The 25,011-nt window shown below is 36.2% G+C and overlaps 1 pseudogene; it reads right to left on the bottom strand.

Annotated features, from left to right (window-relative positions):
• Nucleotides 1-15,295: 15,295 nt before the first annotated feature.
• LOC139013418 (U2 spliceosomal RNA) lies at nt 15,296-15,436 on the bottom strand (annotated as a pseudogene).
• Nucleotides 15,437-25,011: the final 9,575 nt, after the last annotated feature.

The following is a 25,011-nucleotide window of genomic DNA, read 5'->3' as shown; positions in this document are numbered from 1 at the left end:
CAATATCGAGAGGGAGCAGTATGATAATAATGAGGATGAGGACAAAGATAGCTAACATTTATTGAGGGCTTCCAAAGTATCAATTCAAGTGGTTTATAGCTATGAATTAAAGAAAAACAGTCATTTAATTGGTTTTAAAAGTAAGGGAACAAGTTACTTTTTATGATATGTGGTCTACAAGTAGGGATCTCTGCGTATATTAAGATCATCAATCCTACCTTTTTTGTTTCTCTGCCACTCCATCTCAGTGTGGTCAGTTTACCCTCAGTCTGGCTCCACTCATGGTTGCAAAATTGCAGCAGCAGTTCAGGCATTATAACTAGATGTGACAATCTTCAGAACATGATACTTTCTCTGTCTCATTTCTCTTTTTAGGAGAGAAAAATCCTTTTCAGTATGCCCATGCTGACTTTCTCTCCTGTTTTATTAGGCAGGATCTGGGCATAGTGTCTATTTGTAAGTGAAACATTAAGAGGTGGAATGGAATTGACCAGTGGCGTGCTGAGATGAGGGATGGAAATTGGCAAGTCAAACCCCATAACCACTTCAGATGTCCTGAAGTATCTTCATGCCATTTCAAGGCAGCATTTGAAAACTCTAGGTAAATATCTTCTTAAAGGAGGCTTACTAGTTAAAATATATTCACAATTTAAAAATTAACTTACCCTAATCATTTCATAGTAATTATTAATATATCTATTACTTAAATTAGTAAACATAAGATTTGAGAAAATTATAGTAGTTCATGTGTTTTGCTGTTTAAGTTTATTCATGCAAAGTACTTTAGAAATCTGAAGGAAAAGTGGGCAGATGCTGTTGAAATGTTACATGCTATCTTTGTTGCCATTCACTGTGACAATAAACAATATATCACTTTGTCTCTATGCACATGAGAAGTTGATCATAGAATAAATTGAAAAAAAAGGAGAAAACTTAAAATATCCAAAGGGAAATCTTTTCGCTGACTGTACTCAACTACCTTTTTATTACATTGATGATAGTATAACTATAATAACAGTTACTCATTGAGATATAAATATCTTGTGCATGTTAGACATTTAACATCTAAATTCTCCTAACGTCATATTAATTCCCATAATCTTGGGCTCAGAAATTTATATACAACTAGTTATTGAGAGAGGCTGGCAATATCCACATTTATCTGTCCTACTCTAAAGCTAATGTCTTATTTCACAAATATTCTGCCTGGCATTATGTCTTGACCCTGGGAATTCCCCAAGAAATTAGAATATGGCTTTAAGAACCAATGGGCTTTTGAAAATCCCATTAAGATTTTCCACCTGTCAATAAAACACTTTAAACGTTTACATTTCTGCCTTGCATCAATAGCACTTTAACTAAAGTAGATTTGGTATTATTATACTTTCATGGCAATTTCACTTCTAGAACCTTGCTACTTTTCTTTAATTTCCACAAGCTTAGCCCTCTAAAGATTGAACAGGACACGAAAGACATTTGTTCTCCACAATTTTTCATGCTTCATGTTTTGGTATAAGAAGAGTAAACATTTTCTACAGGAAAGTGAAAGATATTTCTGACTTTGGGTAGATCATACTTGTCTTCCTGTTTTATTGTTTTGATATATTTTCCACAAATTTTTACATGCATATCCATCAGTGCGCTGTTGTATGACATATCTTTCATTTAATGCTTTTGTATAGAAAGAGTAACTTCAATTGAACTAAACCAATTCTAATAAGTAGATGCCTTTCTAGCTTATTTTCTTTTGGTTTAAGTCATTGTATTTCCTGTTTTGTATCTGCTCTGTCATGGATTTATTGAAAATATGACTGTGCTGGCTGAGTCCAACTGCTATTTCCATAGTTAGGTAAGAGTATTTTAAGATTCAGAGAAGATAAACTGAACAGAGAGTGGTTTGTTTTTAATCAGATTTATAGAAAATACTGGGCTTTATTTCCCTTGCCCAGGGCTTGACTACTCCTGAGACTGAGTTTATATTTCAAAGAAGCCAAATTGATAGCCTCTCACTCTCATAATGCCACACAGCTAGGATTATTTAACAAATAAAAATATAAGACACCAGTTAAATTTGAAGTTGACATATAAAATAATTCTTTAGTATAACTATGTCTCATACGACAGTTAAGACATAATGATTAACCACCTAATGAATGCAATAGAGGCCCTTACCTTGAGTCACTTAAGGGCCAAGACCTTGAGCTTCCCATCCACACAGCTTATCAGAGTTCCTGGTATATACTGAAGATCCATATGATGGGTGCTTCTAGTGATAGAAGAAGTAGGTACAGTGATAAGAGAAGAAAATGAAGGGGTGGGGAGAAGTATTTGCTTGATAAAATTCAGTTGAACTGATGAAATATCTCAGATTCTGTGTCAGGGCTTGAGCACAGTATTATTTATTTGCACTACCAAAAAGCAGCAACTAACAAAAACATCTGAGTGTTATTGGTGGGGAGCTCTCTCTGTACTCACCTGTTGCTGGTGGAAGTGGGCTTCTTGCAATGTTACGAGAAAAATAATGTTCTGAAACTTGGGTGGGAGAATGAGTGGAATATATTTGTATGGAGCTAATTCCCTGAGTTTCCAAGATCCCATTTCTCTTCATCCCACCAAGGAAGAAGTCTAGCTGTGCTTTTAGCAAGACTAGGATTAAAGCTGTTGCCCAAAGTTTACCTTCCATATTTGCACAGTCTAATCCAGCCTCGGGCGAGTTTAGCTTGTGTTCCCAGTTGCAGTCTACCAGTCCATTGCATGCGGGGTCCAAATGACCACAAGGCTCTGGAGGGAACACAGGCAGGAGCAAAGACAGAGGAACAAAAGAGCCCAGAGCCCAGAGAGCAAACTCCTTTGTCTGGGGGATTATTGAATAAAACAGGAAATATTCCCATATTTTCACAGATTTGTAGTGGCCCCACCTCGTCTGGTCAGTAATGTCTGTTCCCATCTTTTACTGGCAGGCACCTTCCCTACCTCACCCCAATTCACTGTCCATATGCCCAGCTCCCCTCTCCCCACAGTGATCTGCAGGGAATGGACTGGTGGTTCCCTGAAAAGTGTGAAGTTGCACTTCCGGTAAAGCTGCCCAAATGGCTATGCTTACAATGCCTGGCCTTCTCCTTTTCCCTCTTCTTGCTCTTAGTAACTACCTAATTGCAATGGTATTTTGAGCATCTAAAAACCCTGGGCTATGACATCCGAACTAGTCAACACTGTCAAATGTCTGACCAACCTCCTAATGTTAGCACAAAAGGACTAAGGATCATTCAAAAAGTGGATTCTTTTTTTATGCCACCTAAACCAGTTTATGTTACATACTACCTTCGAGTTTTTAAGCAATATCAGAAAAGCGATCACTTAATAGCCAAAAATAATTCACTTGACTAAGCACCTGACTAACTAGCAGGCACTATCTTAAAGAGACTATCCAGTATATGTTTAACAGAAGCAGAGCTATTTTGTTTGTTCTCCTTCTTCTTTTTCTTCTTTGGTTTTCTTTGCAAATCTTAGACAAATCTTTACTGACAATATCATTAAATGTTGTGACAGTTTATTTTTTTTCTATGTGGAATTCAGAGTCAAGTCTTAATAGTTCATGCATTTTCCTTATGTGACGTGATTTGATTTGTATCTTTTAAAATGTAGAACCAGACTCAAACTGACTCATGATGTTTCCTAGTCATCCATAGCTCCTGTCACAATCTCTGTTAAAACATGTGACATTTCATGGATGGTTAGTTCATATGTCTATACAAAAAATACCCTAAATATATCTGCAACAGCAGAGACAGCTGCAGGTTATGGCTGACTAAAACTCACACATTCTTTTCATAACAATCTGTGATGTTTGTCTGAACTAATAACAACATGCTATTTGAACTCTGAATCTTGGAAAATTGCCAGAGCTTAAAATGTAAGTGGATGACCAATGATGTCTGAATATTTGTGTGGGGAAAATGTTCACAATTTATGAGTTCTAAACATTTTCTCAGTAGTTATAATTTATCTAGGCAGCATTTTCCTCTAATTAAGAAAAATAAATAATTTAAAATATTTCCCTGAACTTTACTTTATGGTATTCCAATATATTGCTGCTAATAATAAGTAATAAGAACATAGTGTTGTAATACTCAGCATACCTATTGATGGAGAGTCAGTTTGAATTGTGGAGATGTTAGGTACAGGATATGTTAAACAATAGGGCAAGCTCAGAGAACCTTGAGTACAGAAACCTGACTATATCACTCTTTTTCTAGACCTCAGTTTCCTCAACTATATAATGGGAGAACTGACCGAGTAAATATGACTTAACAGTTCCACAATCCTAAGATCCTAAAGCAATATTGTTGATTTTAATTAATATAATAACTAGATCTGAAAGTTTTATATAATTTATTTTAATAAATTAAATAGTTTAATTTAGTATTATTATTTTTAGTGGCTGTGCTTCTTTAAAAGAAGGTATTTCTAAAGTTTTGAAAACTATAGTAGTTAGTCTCCATGGATGCTGGCTTTGATATTCATTTGTTACAAAACCATTTTAAATGAATAGCACAAATATTCAGATAAGGGATACCTCTGGTAAAAAGGTCTTCAACCTTGCAACTTATGTTATAGCCCAATGGCTTTGGATATCTCCAAATATCTGTGGAAAATATATATTATACTACTGAAGAATTAGGTATATTTCACTCAGAAAGGAGTATCTTTATAGATAACAAAACCAATTATTCTAACCCTAGAGTTAATTAGATTACACAATAACAGAAATAACATTTCTAACTTCCTTCATTTATTAGTTAACTGGAGATAATATGAAAAAAATCAACATAACGTAAAGAAAAAAATAAGGTATGTAATAAAGTCAAGGAGCATGGAGACTATATAAGCCCCGTTATACAACTAATTAATATATGTCATAATCTGGGCTTTGTCTTATTATTATTATTGATTTCAGAGAGAGGAAGGGAGAGGGAGAAATAGAAACATCAGTGATGAGAGAGTATCATCGATCGGCTGCTGGGGATCAAGCCTGCAACCTGGGCATGTGCCCCCACCGGGAATTAAACTGTGATCTGGTTCATGGGTCAATGCTCAATCATTGAACCACACCCAGCCGGGCTGGGCTATGTCTTATTTTTATCACACTTCATGATTTGAAGTTAGTTTCATTGTATAACTTGCTTTGAGTAATGAAATGTGAGAAGAAATAGCATATGTCACTTCAGGACAGAAGCATCCAGAGTGTATATTTTGCCATGTTTTATATTCTCTACACAGGCAATAATACTGTTCCAGAATATAGGGTCCCTTCATCAACCTAGGTTCTGGGTTAAGGACAGAGTGAAGCAGAGCTTGCAGTGTATACTATTGAGAGTCACACATATAAGGTAAACTTTTGTTGTTTTAAGTAACTGAGGTTAATGTTGCATAATCTGTGGACTCGTAGACAAAAATAATTCCAATTTTTGCTTTATACAAGAAACACAGTAAGGTTGAAAGTAAAGGTAAAATAAAGATATGAAAAATGTACAGATAAGGTTCCCTTAGTTATAAGCCCAGACATATGGCTATAATAGTAGCAGACAATATAGAATAAAGGAAAAATAAAAAATTTTAGTAAAAGACAATTTAAAGAGAAAATATTTGATTTGCCAGCAGTAAACAACAAATGTAAACTTGCATTCACCTAATAAAGCCTTGAAAAACTATAGCAAAGGTTAGATAATTATAAGAAGGGATTGGTGAATCCTGTATTATATATAGAAGGTCTAAAAATAAATTCTGTCCTATGAACTAGGAGGTCACGGTTCCATTCCTGGTCAGGTCAGGGCACCCTACCCAGGTTGTGGGCTCGATCCCCAGTTTGGTACATGCAGGAAGCAGGTGATCAATGATTTTCTCTCATCATTGATGTTTCTCTCTTTCTCCCTCTCCCTTTCTCTTTGAAATCAATAAAAATATATTAAAAATAAATAAGATAACATTTATGCAAACAAAAGCACAAAGTGCAGAAAATAATGAAAGGCTACTGACATAAAATCTTATACATGAATTGGCTTAATATTATTTGAAAGGAAACTGTCATGAAATGAATGTATATATTGTAAATTCCAAATCAATCATTAAGAAAATTAAACACAAATATTTGGAAAACATCAATAATGCATATAAAATTAAGTCATAGAAATCTTAATCCACAGAAAGCAAGAAAAAAATTGAAAAATGGACATATAGCTGAGAATACTCGAGTAGGAAATAACATTAGTTAATATGTTAAATTCAAAAGGTGTAAATACTTGAGTTAAAGGCAGAATTATTTGATTTAAAACAAAAAAGACCCAGCTACATACTGTCCACGAGAATCCCATTAAATATAAATATACAGATATGTTTAAAGTTAAAAGATAAAACAAAGTATGCAATGGAAATACTCATCAAAAGAAAGCGAGGATGGTTGATTAGTATGAGACAAAGCAGATGTGAAAATGGGGATTACTAGACATTTTCAAATGATAAATAGACCAAGTCATCAAGAAGATATAACAATTCTAAATGTGTATGCTACTGATAATGAGCTTGAAAATACATGAAGCAAAGTGAATAGCAATGAATGGAGAAATAGATAACACCACATTCCTCTATCAGTAATTGAGATAACAAATTTAAAAAATGAATATAGGAGACTTGAACAATGTTTTCATACAACTCAGTATGGATCACTGCAGTGTAATTAAATGATATATGAAGTATTCACTAGGATAAATTATATTCTAGGGCATAAAACAAGTGTTAATAAATGAAAACAACCCAAATTTATACAAGAATGTATTCTGAAAAAGAATTAAGTTAGAAATCAACAACAAAAAATTCCTGAATATTCAGAAGTTAAACAATATATTTCTAAATAACCTCTGAGTCAAATAAGAAATCAATTAGAAAATATTTTGAACTGAATTAAAATAAAAGCACCACCTAATAACATTTACAAAATACACTTACGATATTTCTAATGTGCTTATATTAGAAAAGAGAAAGATTTCAAGTTAATCATTTAAGCATCTACCTTAATATAGGGAATGGTGGGTAAAAATATGTTTACAGTTGTGAGTATGCCTTGTATTATTATTTATTTTTCTTGTATTATTATTCATTAATTATTTTTCCATATTAACAAGTATAAACCTACTTTAACCAAACCCTGTAAATTAGAAAAACAAAAACCAAAATAAACAGGAAAGACATAATAAAGATCAGAAGACAAGGACATTGAGAAACAATAAAAGCTCAGAGAAAAATCAGTGAACCCAGCCAGTGTGTCTCAGTGGTTGAGCACTGACCTATAAATCAAGAGGTCCCTAGTTCAATTCCTGGTCAGGGCACATGCCTGAGTTACGAGCTCGATCTTCAGAAAGGGGTGCGCAGGAGGCAGCCGATCAGTGTCTCTTTCTCATTGATGTTTCTATCTCTCTATCCTTCTCCCTTTCTTTTTTCTCTAAAAAATCCATAAAAACATATTTTAAAAAATCAACGAAATCCAAAATTAAATATTTGAAGAGTTTAATCCTATTAATAAAAGACTATGTGGTCGTGATGCCCTCATGCCATAATGAGCGATCACCAGGAGGCTGCGTGTGCAGCAGGTGCACGTGGGTGGGCAGGACTGCGTGCACGTGCAGGTGGGCAGGGGCTTGATGCTGCGTGTGCAGCACGGAGGCAGGTCCTGCAGACCCTGCAGCGAGGCCAGGGGTCCTGCAGCACCACCCTGTGGCTCCTGGAGGCAGGTCCTGCGGCTCCGCCTACCTCTTTGGGGCAATCCATCAAGGAGCCCTGGATGGGTGGGCGGGGCCTACCTCTTTGGGGTGATTGATCATGGGGCTTCCGCACTGTGAGAGGACACAGTCCAGGCTGGAGGACCCCTGCCCCCCCAGTGCATGAATTTTGTGCACCAGGCCTCTAATTAATTGATAAGGTCCTAGCCAGATCAGAAAAAAAGTCACAGTATTCAATTATGAACCGCTTTGTGCTAATATATTTCACAATGTAGGTGAAATGAGCAAATTGTTTGAAAAACAGAAATCAGCAAAGCTCATTCAAGAAGAAATAGATAAACTAAATAGCCTATATTTATTAAAGTGATTTGATTTGTAGTTTAAAAATTTCACAAAACAACACCAAAAATGTAGGCCCATGTAGCTTAACTGATGAATTCTATTTAAACATTTAAGTAAAAAGTAATACTGATTCTATAAGCACTGTTTTAGAAATAGATGTGGGGATGCAGCAATTCATTTTATGAAGCTAGCCTTTCTTTATCTTGGATATAGCCCCTTATCAGAGCTATTATTTGCAAATATTTTCTTTCATCCACTTGGTTCCCTTTTTATTTAGTTAATGGTTTCTTTTGTTGTGAAGAAGCTTTTTAGTTTGATGTAGTTCCATTCATTAATTTTTGCTTTTACTTCCTTGACTTTGGGGTCAAGTTAACAAAAACCCCTCTGAGACCAAGGTTCATAAATTTAGTATCTACTGAGTCTATTGATGTTGCTTTTTTTCCATCTCTACATTTGGGTAGGTTTATTTAGTCCAGGTTGAGCTCAGTTCCACATGATAAAAGAATTCACAGGTGTTCTAACTTGGCTGCATGCTCATTGAAAAACTAGCCAGATAAGGAGCAATACAACACACTGTAATCCAGCTGGGGAGAATAGATTTGGATATAGTTGAGAGAGCCTGAGGGATAGTATCCTTAGCAGAAAAGAGATTTTTAAGAGAAATCACACTGTGAAACAAAATGAGAAAAATGGTCAATTTATAGGGTTATTTGGTACAGAGGGGGGTTTTGTTGATGCAAATGACATTAAATTAGTAGAACCAGTGCTAAGCACTGCATATTAATCAGTTTGCTTTGCTAGGCTGTTGAATAAGGATACGTTTTTTTTTTTAAAAAAAAAAAACAACTAGAAATTAGTTCCTTCAAATCAGCATAGAGTGAAAGAGTCTGTCCTTAGAGGAATCATTAAATCATGGGATTCCTTTGAAAGTGCATTTGTGCAAGGATGGTCTTTCATATCCAACATAAAATGCTCAGCCATTCATTAAAAATAATATTACATAAATATGAAAAGCAAAGCTTATTTTAGGGAACTTGGAAATCACCACAATGGTTGTTTTAAAAAATAGCTCCAATATTCTTTAACTCTTCTACCATTATGTCTATATCTTTCCTTTAATTCCAGGCTTTGTTACTGTTTGGTCAATAAATTATGGTAGAAGTGATACTCTACCAGTTTCAGTGTATAGTTCTTATGAACCTGACAGCTTCCAGTTCCTGTCTCTTAGATATTTACTGTTGAAAATAGTCCCCAAACAGTAAAGATGCCCAACTGCCAGTCCCATGGAGATACTCAATAACCAGCATCAGATTGCCAGTCTCAAGATTTAATCATTTGATGAGTAGATCTTCTAGCCTAAGTGAACTCCTTCAGCTGACACCATGTTGAGTAGAGATCAGCTGACTCCACCTCACCCTATGAAAATTATACATTTGTAAGCAAAATAAATCATTGCTTTTGTATAATAGCCTTGACATTTTAAGGTAGGTTGTTGCACAACCGTGGATAACTAGAATAGTTATATGCTTGGCGGCTCTGAAGTTATGTACGGACTTCAGGTGCCTGTGGAAATGTTCACTTCATGCTACAAGTTCTATCCAAAACAAATACAGTAGCATTTTAATCCTCAAGTTACTGAAAAATCTCTCTTAAAGTCAGCAGTATGGTATTATTTCATTAAGAAGACAAATTGATGACCTTATAGTACAGATGAGAAATTGAACACAAGACATTCAAGTAACTTGTTCCAAATCACATAGTTAGTATAACTAAACCTGGTTCATTGGTCATGATTTTTTTAAATATATATTTTATTGATTTCAGAGAGGAAGGGGGGAGAGAGAGAGAGAGAGAAAAACATCCACATTAATAATAGACAAATATGTAAATTGACCATACCTCCATGGCACCCCACAGCCAGTCAGGAGAGAATATGCAAATTAGTGGGACAAAGATGGCAGCGGCCAAAGAGCCAGCCAGAGTGCGCGGGAGGCTTGGGTCGCCCCCAGTGATGGAAGAAGCCAAGCTTCCCGCCCACCTGGGCCTGCCGCCGAAGGAGGGGCCTGTGGTCAGTGACCACGGAGCTGGCCTGAGTGCGCAGGAGGCTTGGGTCGCCCAGGCAGTCACTGAGGGAGGGGTCTGCAAACAGTCCTCAGCCCCTTACCCAGGCTGGCCACGCCCCCATGGGGTGAGGGTCCCCGCTGGGGGGCGTGGCAAGCCTGCAAACACCCATCAGCCCCTTGCCCAGGCTGCCCTGCCCCCCAAGGGAACCCCAATCCTGATTCAGGATACCCTTCAGGGCAAACCAGCCAGCCCTCACCCATGCACCAGGCTTCTATCTATACTAATAAAAGGGTAATATGCTACCTAGACTGGGAGGCCTTTCAGGAGACCTTCCGGACATTCTTCTGGACAAAGCCATGGTGGCGGGACCGAGACAGAGGCAGTTAGGGGCCAAGAGGGGAGGGAAGTTGTGGGTGATGAGGCCAGGATGGAATGGCAGTTGTGGGTGATCAGGCTGGTGGGGGAGGCAGTTGGGGGTGAGCAGGCTGGCAGGGGGGGAGTTGGGGGGCGAGCAAGCCAGCAGGCAGAGTGGTTAGGGGCAATCAAGCAGGCAGGCAGGTGAGCAGTTAGGAACCAGCAGTCCTGGATTGTGAGAGGGATGTCTGACTGCTGTGGGATTGGGCCTAAACCGGCAGTCGGACATCCCCCGAGAGGTCCCAGATTGGAGAGGGTGCAGGCCGGGCTGAGGGGCACACCCCCTGTGCATAAATTTGATGCACCGGGCCACTAGTCAATGATAAGAGAGGATCATTAATTGGCTGCCTCCTGCACGCCCACTACTGGGGATTGAGCCTGCAACCCAGGCATATGCCCCTTGACCAGAATCAAACCAGGGACCCTTTGGTCCTCAGGCCAACACTCTATCCACTGAGCCAAACTGGCTAGGACATGATTTTTTTATATAGTTGACTCCCTCTCAAAAAAGTTTTTCTTCCTTTCAATCCCAAATGATCTCATGAACAATCTCTAGGTCATCTTTGAATCACCCAGAGCTGTAAAAAATGCTATACTTATTATTACCAGCATTCTTTTTCTACAGATTTCTAAAGTTTCATCAGTTTCTCAAAGGATTCTGGAACCCCACCACCAATCCCGGACTTTGTTAGTGTTATTTCTGCGCAGTTATCATAGAAAATTTTTTTGTTATTAATGGAGTAAAAATAATAGTTATAAATTTACAGAATAATAAATTGAAGTTACGTCTACATCTTAGTAAAATATGATACATGTTGCAGACTAATGTTCAGATTTATGGGACATGTTGAAACTCCATTACTTCATTCAACAAATCATTAACAAAGATTGTACTATGTGCCAGGCACTTAGAAATAAATGAGTTAGTGGTCCCAAGATGAGACTTTAGATTTGACATTTCCTCTTATTTTCTCATGCATTCTGATCTAAAGATTATATAGTGTGGTAAACATAATCTGAATAATTAAATACCCGCCTCTCTAATTGTTCCCGCCCCCCAAACATTACCCTGAATTCTAAGGTTGGCATTAAAAGCCCTTTTTAATCATTTGTCTTTAAAACTCTACTATTTCTCTAACCAGATCTTTCCTGGCTTGATTTTCTCTTAGGCGATAGCAGTTATGCATCACTTCCAGTTGGTCGTGACTCTCTGAGCTAAATAAAAAACAACAACACTAATATCTTTGTTTCAATTTCAAATAAAAGGTATTTGCTATCACCTTTTCTTCTAGATTTAAAAACAAAAAACAAACAAACAAAAAAACAAGAATGGGAGCTTAAATTAACGTTTTGCAATTGAAAATATTTTCACTTATAATTACTTCCCTAGTTTTGATATTTTAGGACAAACAAAATAAGTAAATTTTGACTTTACAGATTCCGGAAGAGAAATGTACACATCCACCCTTTTTGTCAGGTTAGTATGCCAACTAAATGTATCTTCATTTGTTTTTTGTTTTTTCACTTTTTAACAAAGGTTAACTGACAAACTGCAATTGCATAATCCTCACCAAAGAGTACATCAGAAAGTGTGTTGTGAAAAAAACAACACACAAAGTAACTGTTCTCACAGTACACTTAGGCATTTTTAAAGCCTATAATTTCATTTGTTTTATGGCAGTCAATACAAAAGTTGAAAACCTGTGTTGGAGGCAGAGAGCTTGAATGGATGGAGTGGTGGGTGCATATCACTTGGAGCTCACCAGAACACACCATGGTTCTTTTGGTCCTGTCAGGTGCTGCCAGCCAGAGGATTTAAGGCTGACCATAAAATTTGTCTCTACCAGGGTATCTTTGAGAGGGAAAGGAAAGGCTTTTAATAATCATAGGATAATGGACATAAACAAGGCAAACAGAGCTGTTCTTATCCAATTGGGACTTGCCATTCATCACAGGTAATGGAATGTGACTAGAGCTTATTCTTTCTCTGATCTTTTCCTTTAAATTCTTTTTAAGGAAGGAGAGCCCCTTTCTCAAGACTTGGAGCTGTAAGCTTGTGAACTTAAAGTTGTCTTAGACTTTGTCACCTACCATGAGTGGAATTTACTTATTGTTGAGCAAGTAAGGTGCAACATAAATAAAAGGGAACATAAAAAAAGAAAATAAAGAATTGTGAAGTTTCCTTGGTTTCTGATTCTTATTGCTCAGAGAACCATCTTGCTCTCACTGGTTGGTTATACAAGCTGATAAACCCCATCTATGCTTAAACTTTTTCATAGTGGGCTTGTTCCTCGCAAACAGAAAGTATCCTAATACACATGCTTGAATTTTAAGGGTACTCACTAATATAGACATTTTCTCTGGGAGAAGAAAAGGCAGAAAATTTTAGTTTGGGGGACATAAATCGTCTTTGCCCCCTCTTTTCCTTAGATTTGGCTGTTTTTGGATTCACTCCCTTTGGGCTTGCCTGTTTGGATACTATGAACCTGTTTCCTCCTCATAAAGGGATCACTGTGCTAGGAAAAATGAAGCTATATGCTTGTCTATACTACATTAAAAATAATCTTTATAGTTTCTTGGAAGCCAACTTAATTCACCAGGAAACTTAATTAGCTTTTGTGGCAAACCCTTTTTATAATAAAGTTATATTTTCCTAAGTAATTGTCTCTGTATCTATCAACAAGCCAACCAACACTTTTCGATTATTTAAAAAAAAAATGAATTTTATTGGTTTCTCTCTGTTCCCAACCTGTTTCTTCAACTTTCCCTTCAATCTTGTGAGTTCCCCCCTATTCACTCAGTAAGTTTATTTTACATTAGACAAAAGAAGTCACTCCTTATTACTCATAACCAAAGATAATAGAAAGTACGTTTCCAACCAAAAATACTCAGAGAAATGTAGCACATTGGGAATTGGTTTTCTGGTCATTTTTTTTATATTTTCACAAGGGAAATCTAGATGTCCATAGCATGCAATGGTGAAATGGCTAATTAATTTATTACCTAATGTAACTAGAACACAGTCCCATTGAGGGCAAGATTATGCGGAATCAAGAGAGCATTAGAACAATAAATGGAAAAATGAGGAACTATAGGACTGCAGAGATTGCTTCTGAGGTCTTAGGTAATTTAAAGAATTTCTATTTTCTTGTCTTGTTGCATAGAATGAAGCTGAGAGTTCTCTGATTGTGAAAATGTTTCTTGTTTCTATATCTGCTGGGCTGACTGAATAAAAATCCAAGCACAGAATTTCCTTCTATTGGTTTCTTTTCTCTTTTTCAATTTAAAGTCTTTATTGTTTAAAGTATTATATATGTCTCCTTTTTCCCCCTTGACCTCTCCCTGCCCGCCCCCACCCCCCACCCCCAGTACATGCCCTCATGTGCCCCCCTCCCCTGTCTGTGTCCATTGGTTATGCTCAGATACATGCATATAAGTCCTTTGGTTTCTTGATTAGACATGCTAGTGAATTCACAGACTTGAATAGGTCTCTTGTAAAAGTAGGGCATTAGCCAACAGAATAGACCAATAAATGGGGATATTTGAGACAAATGAAAAGACATAGAGGACCTCCAAATTCTCTAGTGCATTCCCAACTAATAATCCCAGAGAGACCACTCCCTCTCCATTTACTATAGAAGCTATTAGCTTGTTTCTCCCTAAATTAAAAATGTCTGTATTTCCCTACCTGGGAGATCACACTTGCAGGAGGGAACCAGCAATGCCCCTCTTGCCTCTCGCCTCATGTCTGCTAAATCATATCACTAAACTAGGAACTAGCTTCATGAACACTTTTAAAGAGATTTTTGAAAATGTTTTTGAAATTTTTTATTTGCAGAACCTAATTGTAGAACTGAACTGTGAATTATTGTGTGACTTGAGTATTCAAGAGTTGAGTTGTTAATAGGATTCCACTTAGCAGTGATTCTGAATGAGGTAAATAGACTTCTGCAATTGATGGTTTGGTTCCTGAATTCTTGGGTTGAATAGTGCAAACCTGAACCCAGTAGTGGGCAAGAAAGTTGGAGTGAGAAAACAAAGGAAGAATTCAACAACACCAAGAATTTAAAATGCTGGAATTTTTTTCTGTGTTATCCCAGAGAATCCAGAAAGCAATTGTGTTAGTTTCCTAGGCCTGTCATAATAAAGTATCGCAAACTGAGCAGCTTAAACAACAGGAACTTTTATCTCACAGTTCTGGAGGCTAAAAGCCGGACTTCAAAGTGTCAGCAGGGTTGGTTCCTTAAAGCCCTAGGAGAAAGATGTTCCATACCTCTTTCCTAGCTCTGGTTTTTTAGCTGTCAATCTTTGGCATTTTTTGGCTTGCAGATGACTTCATCATCTTATGGTGTTCTCTCCACATACCCACTCTCCCTTTTTAATGACACCAGTCACATTGAATTAGGGCCCACACTTATGACCTCATCTTGATCATTTACAAAGACCCTTTTTCCAAATATATTCATAGTCAAAGGTACTTGGATTAGAACTTCAACATCCTTGGAGGAGACACAATTAAATCCAAAACAACAACTAAAGATCTGAAGGGTATTTTGGCAAGGAAAGCACCAGTATATATTTATACTGATCTCTTTGTGCCTCATTATTTATATCATAGAATTGAATAAGCAAGGATGAATGAGACTTTCAAATTTATTTCAGGGAAGATTTGGGTTAGATACTCTTTCAATGTTCAGTTCTACAAAGTGTCTTCAGTTAGCTAGAGTTGAGTTTTGTTTCTTAAAAAAAAAAAAGAAGCACAAATTAATGAATAGTGATTTTTCCCTTAAAGCTTGTAATCAGTTATAATTCACTTGATCTTAGCCAAAAGGCCGAGAAGCGATTAGTTTATAATTCTTAATTCTGTATATGGGGGTATTTCCAACATAAAGATGCTTAGCACATTGGAAAGGTGATTTGTGTTGAAATTAATATAGTTTAAAAAAGAGTGGGAGAATATTACATATTTTTCCACTAGCACTCCATTGAAGTGATTTGTCTTATATCTACATAGTACACAATCAAGCAGTATTTGTTGAGTGGATTAATTAATCAGTTTCTTAAGTAGAATATACAATAGTAAATCTATTATTTCCTGGGATAGTAAAACAGTACAAATAACTAAAGAAGTATAGTTAGAGAGTTATGATAAACAATCATGTAAACACTGTTGATGTCATAGATGGAAATGCAGTCGGGAAAGTGGCAGCCTGGATGCCATAGAGGTCATCACTATTATCCAGATAAGGGCATTCCTTAGTGTTATAAGCATAATCAAAATCACTGTAAAATAAACATTTTACAATAAATAAAAATAATTGAATTTTATCATGCTGATGAATAAATATTTATAAAAACACCAACATTCTCCTTATAGTTTGGTTTTGGTAATAACACACAATTAATAAAGTGAATTAGATATGAAGCAAATGTGTGATGTTTACCATAAAATCCTAATGCAGAAATATTTAGGAAAAGTGTTATATCCCATCACTCTGCATTTCAACATTATAATGTCAATCAGTATAGGCAACTGAACAAATCCAAACAAAACAAGTTAAAATAAAATTAATCTGTCAACATTAGTACAACTTCTGAGAATTATGGGTTTGACAGTCAAGGTGGGGTTTTTTATGTTTTCTTTATGAGTAATAGTTTTATACCTAGAAAATGCAGATAAATTCATCAGAACTTCGGTTATTTTTTTACTACAGCGCCTGATGAAGTTGTGAAATCCCCCCTTCAGATAGCTCCATGCACATAAATATCTAGTAAATTTGCTTTTACTCTGCATGTGTGTCTATAAAATTGAATTCTATAACAAAGTTACCAAGAGAGTGACTTTGCTTGAGGCACTAAATTCCACAGGCAAGGTTCAGTGATGTACTTAATGCACCCAGTGTAAAACTAGTCTAGTAAACAACAAGGAATAAGCAGTTCAGGATGTCAACAAGCTGCAAAGTTAATATTACTGTCTATTCCTGAAAAGTCCCATCTAAGACCACATTAGCTGAATGAATAACCTAAGAGAAAAGAAGCTTTGCTTACCAATTAGCTCTGCTGAATCATCCCCAGCAGGAGAGAGAAGACCCACATAAACAGAGCATATTTTTTCAAATCTCCTGGTTGTAAGAGATATGGCTAACTGGGCTCAAGAATATATTATTGAAATGATTTATCCCAGTTCCTCTGTTACAGACAATAATAAGGTTTGTTAGACTTAATTCACCACCAGTTTAAATATTTGCATTTTATTTTTTCAAACTTCTGCAAGATGTAGAAAAAGTTTCTGATGTGTTTTAGATAATTTTCTCTTATTTTCAGGGGAAAATATGGACTTTTAAAATTATAAATAAGCAGAAAACTAAAAGAGAATAATTTGAAATAGTATGTGCTTATCTGCCTACATACACAGTGTTCTAGGAAGAGACAAACACACATGCACAAAATGAAAACTACAAACACAGACCATCTGTTTATTTTGAGCCTCTGTGACACAAATATATGTACTACTTAAGCATCAATACAAAACATCCCATTTCTCTCTTTCTTTAGAATATATGTGGGATAATCCACACACACACAAAAAAAAAACCATTTGACTACATACATATAGAAAGAATTTTAAATATTCCTTTTGGTATAAGAGTTAGAGTTGTCTAGTACTTTAATAAATTCAGAAATACCTCAAAAGAATTTTGTTTCATTAGTTCCTAAAATAATTTATGTAGTATACATTCAATAATATATCCTTAGAGCATGTTCATTATCCTTCTTTTATTTCAGAAATCCAATCTCATTTGAATTATTTGGTACAAAAAGTCACTTGGTGTGTGTTTTAGGAGGACTGTGGCATCATTTTCATGTGCTCTTTTTTATGGACTGTTTTTAAAGATGCTTCATATATGGTTATTTGTTATAGTGATTTGATTTGTATTTTTGGCTTCATAGAATGCTGTGCTTAGCCAGCTTGGTCACTGCTTATTACTACAAACTCATATACCACGTCATCCTCAAATCATTGTTTTCTTCAAAAAAAAAAAATGTCTAATTAGCAGTACTTTGATAAATCAACATGTAGGTTCTAAGCAATGAACCTAAAAATGTGTACTTATTGCTTGGTGATTATTGAACATATTAATATCTGTTGGTCCTCAGATCTGTAGTACTCAGTTCTTTCATATATACATCTTAATGAATTGATGCATAGCTTCTAATTGTACTTGAGAAATAGTTGTACATGCTCCAGATATACTTCAATTGCAACAATATTTACATAATTACTAATAATTTGAGTAAACTTCAAGATGAAATGGGGATGTTTAAGAATACAAGCTTTATTTCAATGATTGAAAAGCTATTATTTGAAATCTTAAATGTGAAAGATTGTAATATCCATTTTGTATACATTCCTTGATTCCTTATTTCCCATTCATTTATTCAACCATATGTAGTAAGCATCTTTTATATGCAGAACTATAATATTATTGGAAAAGATTTAGGAGTGGTACCAAAGTGTGCTTGAAATTGCATTTCACACTTATTTTGATACAGCAAGTTAGTACACTGATCTGTTAGTCTATTTTCAGTATTTGGAGTGTTATATCATAGTATTATTTTAAAATATGACATGGATGGCTGAGAATAAAAAAAATAATTCATTTTACTAATAAAAAATATAACCATGACGACATCAGGAAGGTGAAGGAAAATATACTAATATAAATCTTATTCCTAAGCAGATTTAGGTTCCATTTAGACATAATCATCTAAAGCTTTAATATGCAAGTCAGATATAGAGAATTCACTTGAACTAATTAATTTGATAATAAACATAAAATTGAATTCAATATAAACAAAATTTTAGAGAGATGTCAGAAGTGACACTTTATTTTTCTGCTAAATTACCCTTTTATATTTGGGATAAAATTCATTATTTATGGCAGTACCTATAAATAAATGGGTTCTATTGAAGAACGTGTACATAAAATTAATATATTTGAAGTAATAAAGTAAAGTAACAAAAATGCAGAATTTGGGGAGCAGAATAATTTTGTAGAATATTTTTTACATGGAGTCACACATATAATGAAAAAGAAACCAGGTAGTTAAAAAAATATCAGCCATATTATCACATATCATATGTACAAAAATTTATAAAATTAAAACAGCTTTAATTTTTTTTAATATATTTTATTGATACAAAGAGGAAGGGAAAGGGATAGAGAGTTAGAAACATCGATGAGAGAAAAACATCCATCAGCTGCCTCCTGCACACTCCCCACTGGGTACGTGCCCGCAACCAAGGTACATGCCCTTGATTGGAATCGAACCCGGGACCCTTCAGTCCACAGGCCAACACTCTATCCACTGAGCCAAACTGGCCAGGGCTAAAACAGCTTTAAAAGGAGGAATTATCAGAAACCTTGGTCTTTGAAAGACCAAGAAAAGAACAAAATTAAATAAGAATATAGATAAGAATAAAATAACTAGACAGATTGCTTAAAAAGGTAAAGAATTTTATATATTTAGGGACTATGTTTATGGGGCAATCAAACCATTAATCATGTATTAGGCAACAAAGAAAATATATTTAATTATCAAAAGGAATAATTCTATAGACTACTATTTTATCAAATCCTATTAGACAAAAATGGATATCAATATTCTAAATAAAATTACCCAAACTTAAACATGTATGTATATACACACACAAACACTTATATATATGTATTCATCTATAAAATTTCTAAATAATAAAAATACATTTTAATAATGAAACTAATACATTACTTTTATGTCAATACTAGAGGCCCAGTGAACGAATTCGTGCACGGGTAGGGTCCCTCGGCTTGGCTGGCGATCAAGGCCAATCAGGGCCATCTCGTCCAGTCCTGATCAGGGCCAATGGGGTCTGGCCAGCTGGGGAGGGACTGTGGGAAGTTGGCCTCTGGGGAGGGCCTGTGGGAGGGCTCCAGGGCATGTCTGGCCCATCTCGCCCAGTCCCAATAAGCCAGAACCCAGCAGCAAACTAACCTACTGGTTGGAGTGTCTGCCCCCTAGTGGTCAATGCATGTCATAGCGACTGGTTGAGTGGTCGACCAGTCAACCAATCGGTCAGACATTTAGCATATTAGGTTTTTATATATATAGATAACTGCACTCAGAAGAAAGTTTTGCATATAAAAGAAATTTACTTTATTCATTGTTAAATATAGAATCATTAAAGTAAATTTCTTTTATATGCAACTTTAGAATATAGAGAATACAAAAATAGAAATCTAAGAATGACAAGATATGTTAACATTGGAAAATGGAAAATTATTAGATAAAATTAGAAAAGTATATCAATAAGGAAGCCTTTAGTCATAAGTAAAGAAAACTCTGACTCAATTGACTTGATCAGTGACAAAATGTATTATTTTTCAGAACATATAGTATACTCGGGGCTCCAGTGATGGTCTTTACCCAACCTTACTCTGTGTTGGATTACACCAAAGGCCAGCTTTAGTTATGTGTGCAACATGGTCATAAATTCCTAGAAATCCCTTCCTGATATGATGACATCTAACTATGTATTCTTTGGGTCTCTTTTGAGGCATAGAAATACTAATTCCAGAAATTTCTCATATAGTTTCCCTCATATCTTTTGACCACAAGTTTACCCTCTACTTTTTACTAAACCAATCAATGAAAAGAAAAATAGAATAAAGATTATAGTACAGTCTCAGACCAATCAGGACTCAAGTCTCTGGACTGAGTCAGAAGTGCCTACCGTGAAACACATAGCTATTCAAAGGAAGCTGGATCTTTAAAGCACATAGACACAGTGTCTGCCAAAAGAAGAAGAAAAAATGATGAATATAACTAAATTCTGCTTATTAAAAAAAACTGAATACACATAATTATAAGCATAAATCAAGCTTAATCAGGTAAAATACTGTGGATGAATGTATAATACAGAAGAGATGGAACACTAGAATGGTGCATAAATTGAATAAAATGGGTGAAATGGTTGATTTTCAGAAAGTCCCAGTGCTAATTAACATAAGGAGAAGGAGTATATTTAAACAAAGGAAAAACTTTCCAAAACTATTTCTAAAACTGTGCTTGACTGTTGCAGATAAATGCTTTATCTTTTTCAGAGTTAAGGAAAAAAAATTAGAACATCCTGATTACTTTCCAAAATCAGCATATCTTATATGAATCATTACATAGATCTTTAAAAAGTAGAAAATTATAGACCAATCTCACTTATAACTATGGATGAACCTAATCTACTAGGATGAGGTTCAGGTAAAGCAGCAGTAAAAGCAAAATTAGAGTCACTTAAGATAGAAGTTTATTTCTCATATTAAATGAAGTCGCCAGCTGCAGGAACATCCCAAGTTCCTCATACTTTTCTCTTCCACGCTCTTGTGTGAGGCTTCCTTTTCAAGTCATAATCTAGGATTGCTGCTGGACCTCCAACTGTAACACAGAAGTTTTAGGAGAGAGGAGGAAAGTCAACAAGTACCATATAGCCTGGTGAGATCTCTTTAAGAAGACTACCTAGAAGTCACACACAATACTTGTAATGAGTAAGCAGAACTTGGTTACTTGGTTACATCTGGATTCAAGAAAGGCTGAGCAGTGTAGTCATTTAGGTTACATTGCTGCTCAAAGACAGCAAGGCTCTGTAACAAAGAAAGAATGGGAGTTTCTGCCATGCATGCAAAAATCCTTAATAGGAAACTAGCACATCTAATCCACAAATATATTAAAAGAAAATTAAAACATGACCATGTTGACTTTATCCCCAAATGAAAAGAGAGTTTAATATTCTGAGGTCTATTTGTAGCATTCATAACATCACAAAATCAAAAGAGAAAGATTATCTCAATAGTTTGCAAAAGATGATTTGGCAAAATCAACTCTGGAAGAAGAAAACTTCTAATTTTTTTTTTAATTAAATCTTTATTGTTCAGATTACATTTGTTCCTCTTCCCCCTCCCCTATAACTCCCCTCCTTCCAGTTCCCGCCCCACCCTCAACCCTCACTCCCCACCCACTGTCCTCATCCATAGGTGCACGATTTTTGTCCAGTCTCTTCCCGAATCTCCCATTCCCCTTTCCCCCCCAAGAATAGTCAGTCCATTCCCTTTCTATGTCCCTGATTCATTATAATCACCAGTTCATTCTGTACATCAGATTATTTATTCACTTGATTCTTAGATTCACTTGTTGATAGATGCATGTTTGTTGTTCACTATTTGTATCTTTACCTTTTTCTTCTTCCTCTTCTTAAAGGATACCGTTCAGCATTTAGTATAATACTGGTTTAGTGGTGATGAACTCCTTTAGCTTTTCCTTATCTGTGAAGCTCCTTATCTGACCTTCAATTCTGAATGATAACTTTGCTGGATAAAGTATCTTGGTTGTAGGTTCTTGGTATTCAGCACTTTGAATATTTCTTGCCATTCCCTTCTGGCCTGCAAAGTTTCTGTTGAGAAATCAGCTGACAGTCGTATGGGTATTCCCTTGTAGGTAATTGAGTCTCTTTCTCTTGCTGCTTTTAAGATTCTCTCTTTGTCTTTTGCTCTTGGCATTTTAATGATGATGTGTCTTGGTGTGGTCCTCTTTGGATTCCTTTTGTTTGGGGTTCTCTGCGCTTCTTGGACCTGTAAGTCCATTTCTTTCACCAGGTGGGGGAAGTTCTCTGCCATTATTTCTTCAAATAGGTTTTCAATATCTTGCTGTCTCTCATCTTCTGGCACTCCTATTATTCTGATGTTGGTATGCTTGTAGCTGTCCCAGAGGCTCCTTACACTATCTTCACACTTTCGGATTCTTTTTTCATTTTGCTTTTCCAGTTGGGTGTTTTTTGCTTCTTGGCATTTCAAATCTTTGGTTTGATTCTTGTGCTCCTCTGGTCTGCTATTGGGTATAATATTCTTTATTTCAGACCATGTATGCTTACTTTCTAGTTTCTTTATCAAAGCATCGAGGGTCTCATTAGTTTTCGTGAGGCTCTGCTCAAGTTTATTGCAAGCCCTCAAAATTGCGATTTTTAGCTCCATATCCTCCATTTCTGTCATGTTTTTTTGTCTCCACATCTTTTATGCTTTCTTGGTGCACCCCCTTGTGGTCTTTGTGCACAGTCTTGTTCTAGTTAAGCCTTAATTGTTGTAGTTAATACTAGAGGGATTTGACCACCAGGTCGACTGGCTGTGAGAATCAGCTGTGTGGAAAACTTCTGTCCTCTGGGGAGGAGCTGATCTAGCTTTTGCCTGAGGCGATCCGGCAAATGGCTCTGCGCAGGGCTTGGGCGGGGCGGGCTCAACAGGGTGGGCGGAGGGAGAAGCTATGGCTGCTCTCAGTCCGTCCCCAGGGGCTCCGCCTCTCTGTCCCAGAACCGCTGCAAACCTCGGAGGGACAGTAGCCAGACAGTCCCGCTTCTCCCGTTTGAGTCTGGGTGCCTAGAGACTTGCCCGGATCTGTAGCCCAGAGTCTGAGACTCCCTCCTGATTGAAAACAACAACGGCGCCCTCAGCCACCAGCCCGCTTTGCGCGCGCACCACCGCACCACCGTACCTTTAAATTTTCCACACTGCGCCTCCTCTGAGCCTCGTAATGCTGTTGTTTTTCCTTCTAGTTGAAGAGTCACTCCTCAGCCAGCCTTCCTGTGGTTCTGGTTGATGTCCGTTCTGTCTTTTAGTTGTATTTTTGAAGTGGTTGTTTGCGGCAGCAGTCTCCAGTGTTTACCTATGCCGCCATCTTCGATTCTCCCGAAAACTTCTAATTAAAACTACTATTTAACGTGATAAATAAAAGCTCTAAAAAAGCAAACAAAAAACAAATGTTACATTTAAAGGAAAACGTTAATTTATTTTGTCTTGAACCATTCAAAGATGTCTAATTTTACTAATATTATTTATCATTTTTCTGATAGTGCTTTTTATTTAATATGTCTTCAGTGTTTTCTTAATATTAATACAAATAAGAGAATTATATAAGGGCTTATGTGGTTAGGAGAAAAGCCCTTCATGGGATTCTTGGATAGTCCTACCCAGACTCTGTAGAGGATTTACCTCTTCACTTAAGAATCACTGCTCAAAATATATATATATATATATATATAGGCATGGGGGTAAGGAAGCCACAATTATCATAAGTATCATAAAAATATTTTTTTCTCTGAAGACAAATTCAAAAGACAAGTGAAAGACAAAGAAAACTAGGAGTAATATGATGTATAAAGCAGATTGGTAACAAAAATTACAGAACAAACATTCTTTTTTATACATCCACAATGAAAACAAATTGAAAAGCAATTCTATGCACACTAACTTTATCAAAAATAAAATACAAATAACCAAACTAAAAGTATATAGAAATTATATTGAGAAAACTAAATTTTAATGTGAGACATCAGAGAATACTTAATATAAGATGAAGGATAGCATATTCTTGGTTGGAAAAGGTGCTATGGTCTGAATGCTTTTGTCCCCCCAACCCCCCTTCCCCCCCCAAAAAAAGTATGTTGAAAACCCATGCCCAAGGTGATAATTTTAGGAGTTGGGACTTTGGGTAAGTTAATAGCTCATGAAGCAGAGTCCTCATGAATGGCATTAGTGACCATATAAAGAGGCCCCAGAGAGCTATATAATCCCCTTTTGGTACGAGGGTACAACCAGAAGTCAGAAACGCAGAACAAGACCCTTGCCTGATCATGCTGGCTCTCTGACCTCAAAAGTTCCAGACTACAGAACTGTGAGAAATAAATTTTTGTCCTTTATAAGTTATCCAGTCTGTGGTATTTTGTTATGGCAACCCAGACAAAGACAATACTTAACATATTTATGTGTTCTGAGATGCATGCTATTAAGAGGCAATAATTGCCAGAACCGGTTTGGCTCAATGGATAGAGCGTCGGCCTGCGGACTTAAGGGTCCCGGGTTCGATTCCGGTCAAGGGCATGTACCTTGGTTGCGGGCACATCCCCAGTGGGGGGTGTGCAGGAGGCAGCTGATCGATGTTTCTCTCTCATCGATGTTTCTGGCTCTCTATCGCTCTCCCTTCCTCTCTGTAAAAAATCAATAAAATATAAAAAAAAAAAAGAAAAATATTTTAAAAAAAGAGGCAATAATTAACATTTTTATTTTTATTTTTTTATATATATATATTTTATTGATTTTTTACAGAGAGGAGGAGAGGGATAGAGAGTTAGAAACATTGATCAGCTGCCTCCTGCATACCTCCTACTGGGATGTGCCCACAACCAAGGTACATGCCCTTGACCAGAATTGAACCTGGGACCTTTCAGTCTGCAGACCAATGCTCTATCCACTGAGCCAAACCAGTTAGGGCAATAATTAACATTTTTAAATAATAAGATAAATTCTATGTTAAAGAATACCCAGTGGACACTTGAATTTGA

Source organism: Myotis yumanensis, unplaced genomic scaffold (genome assembly GCF_028538775.1).
Source record: "Myotis yumanensis isolate MYYU_CA2020_CCGP unplaced genomic scaffold, mMyoYum1.0.hap1 SCAF_6, whole genome shotgun sequence".
In the NCBI taxonomy this organism is placed as follows: Eukaryota; Metazoa; Chordata; class Mammalia; order Chiroptera; family Vespertilionidae; genus Myotis; species Myotis yumanensis.
Note: the sequence above shows the minus strand (reverse complement) of the source record. Positions and strands in the feature narration are given on the sequence as shown.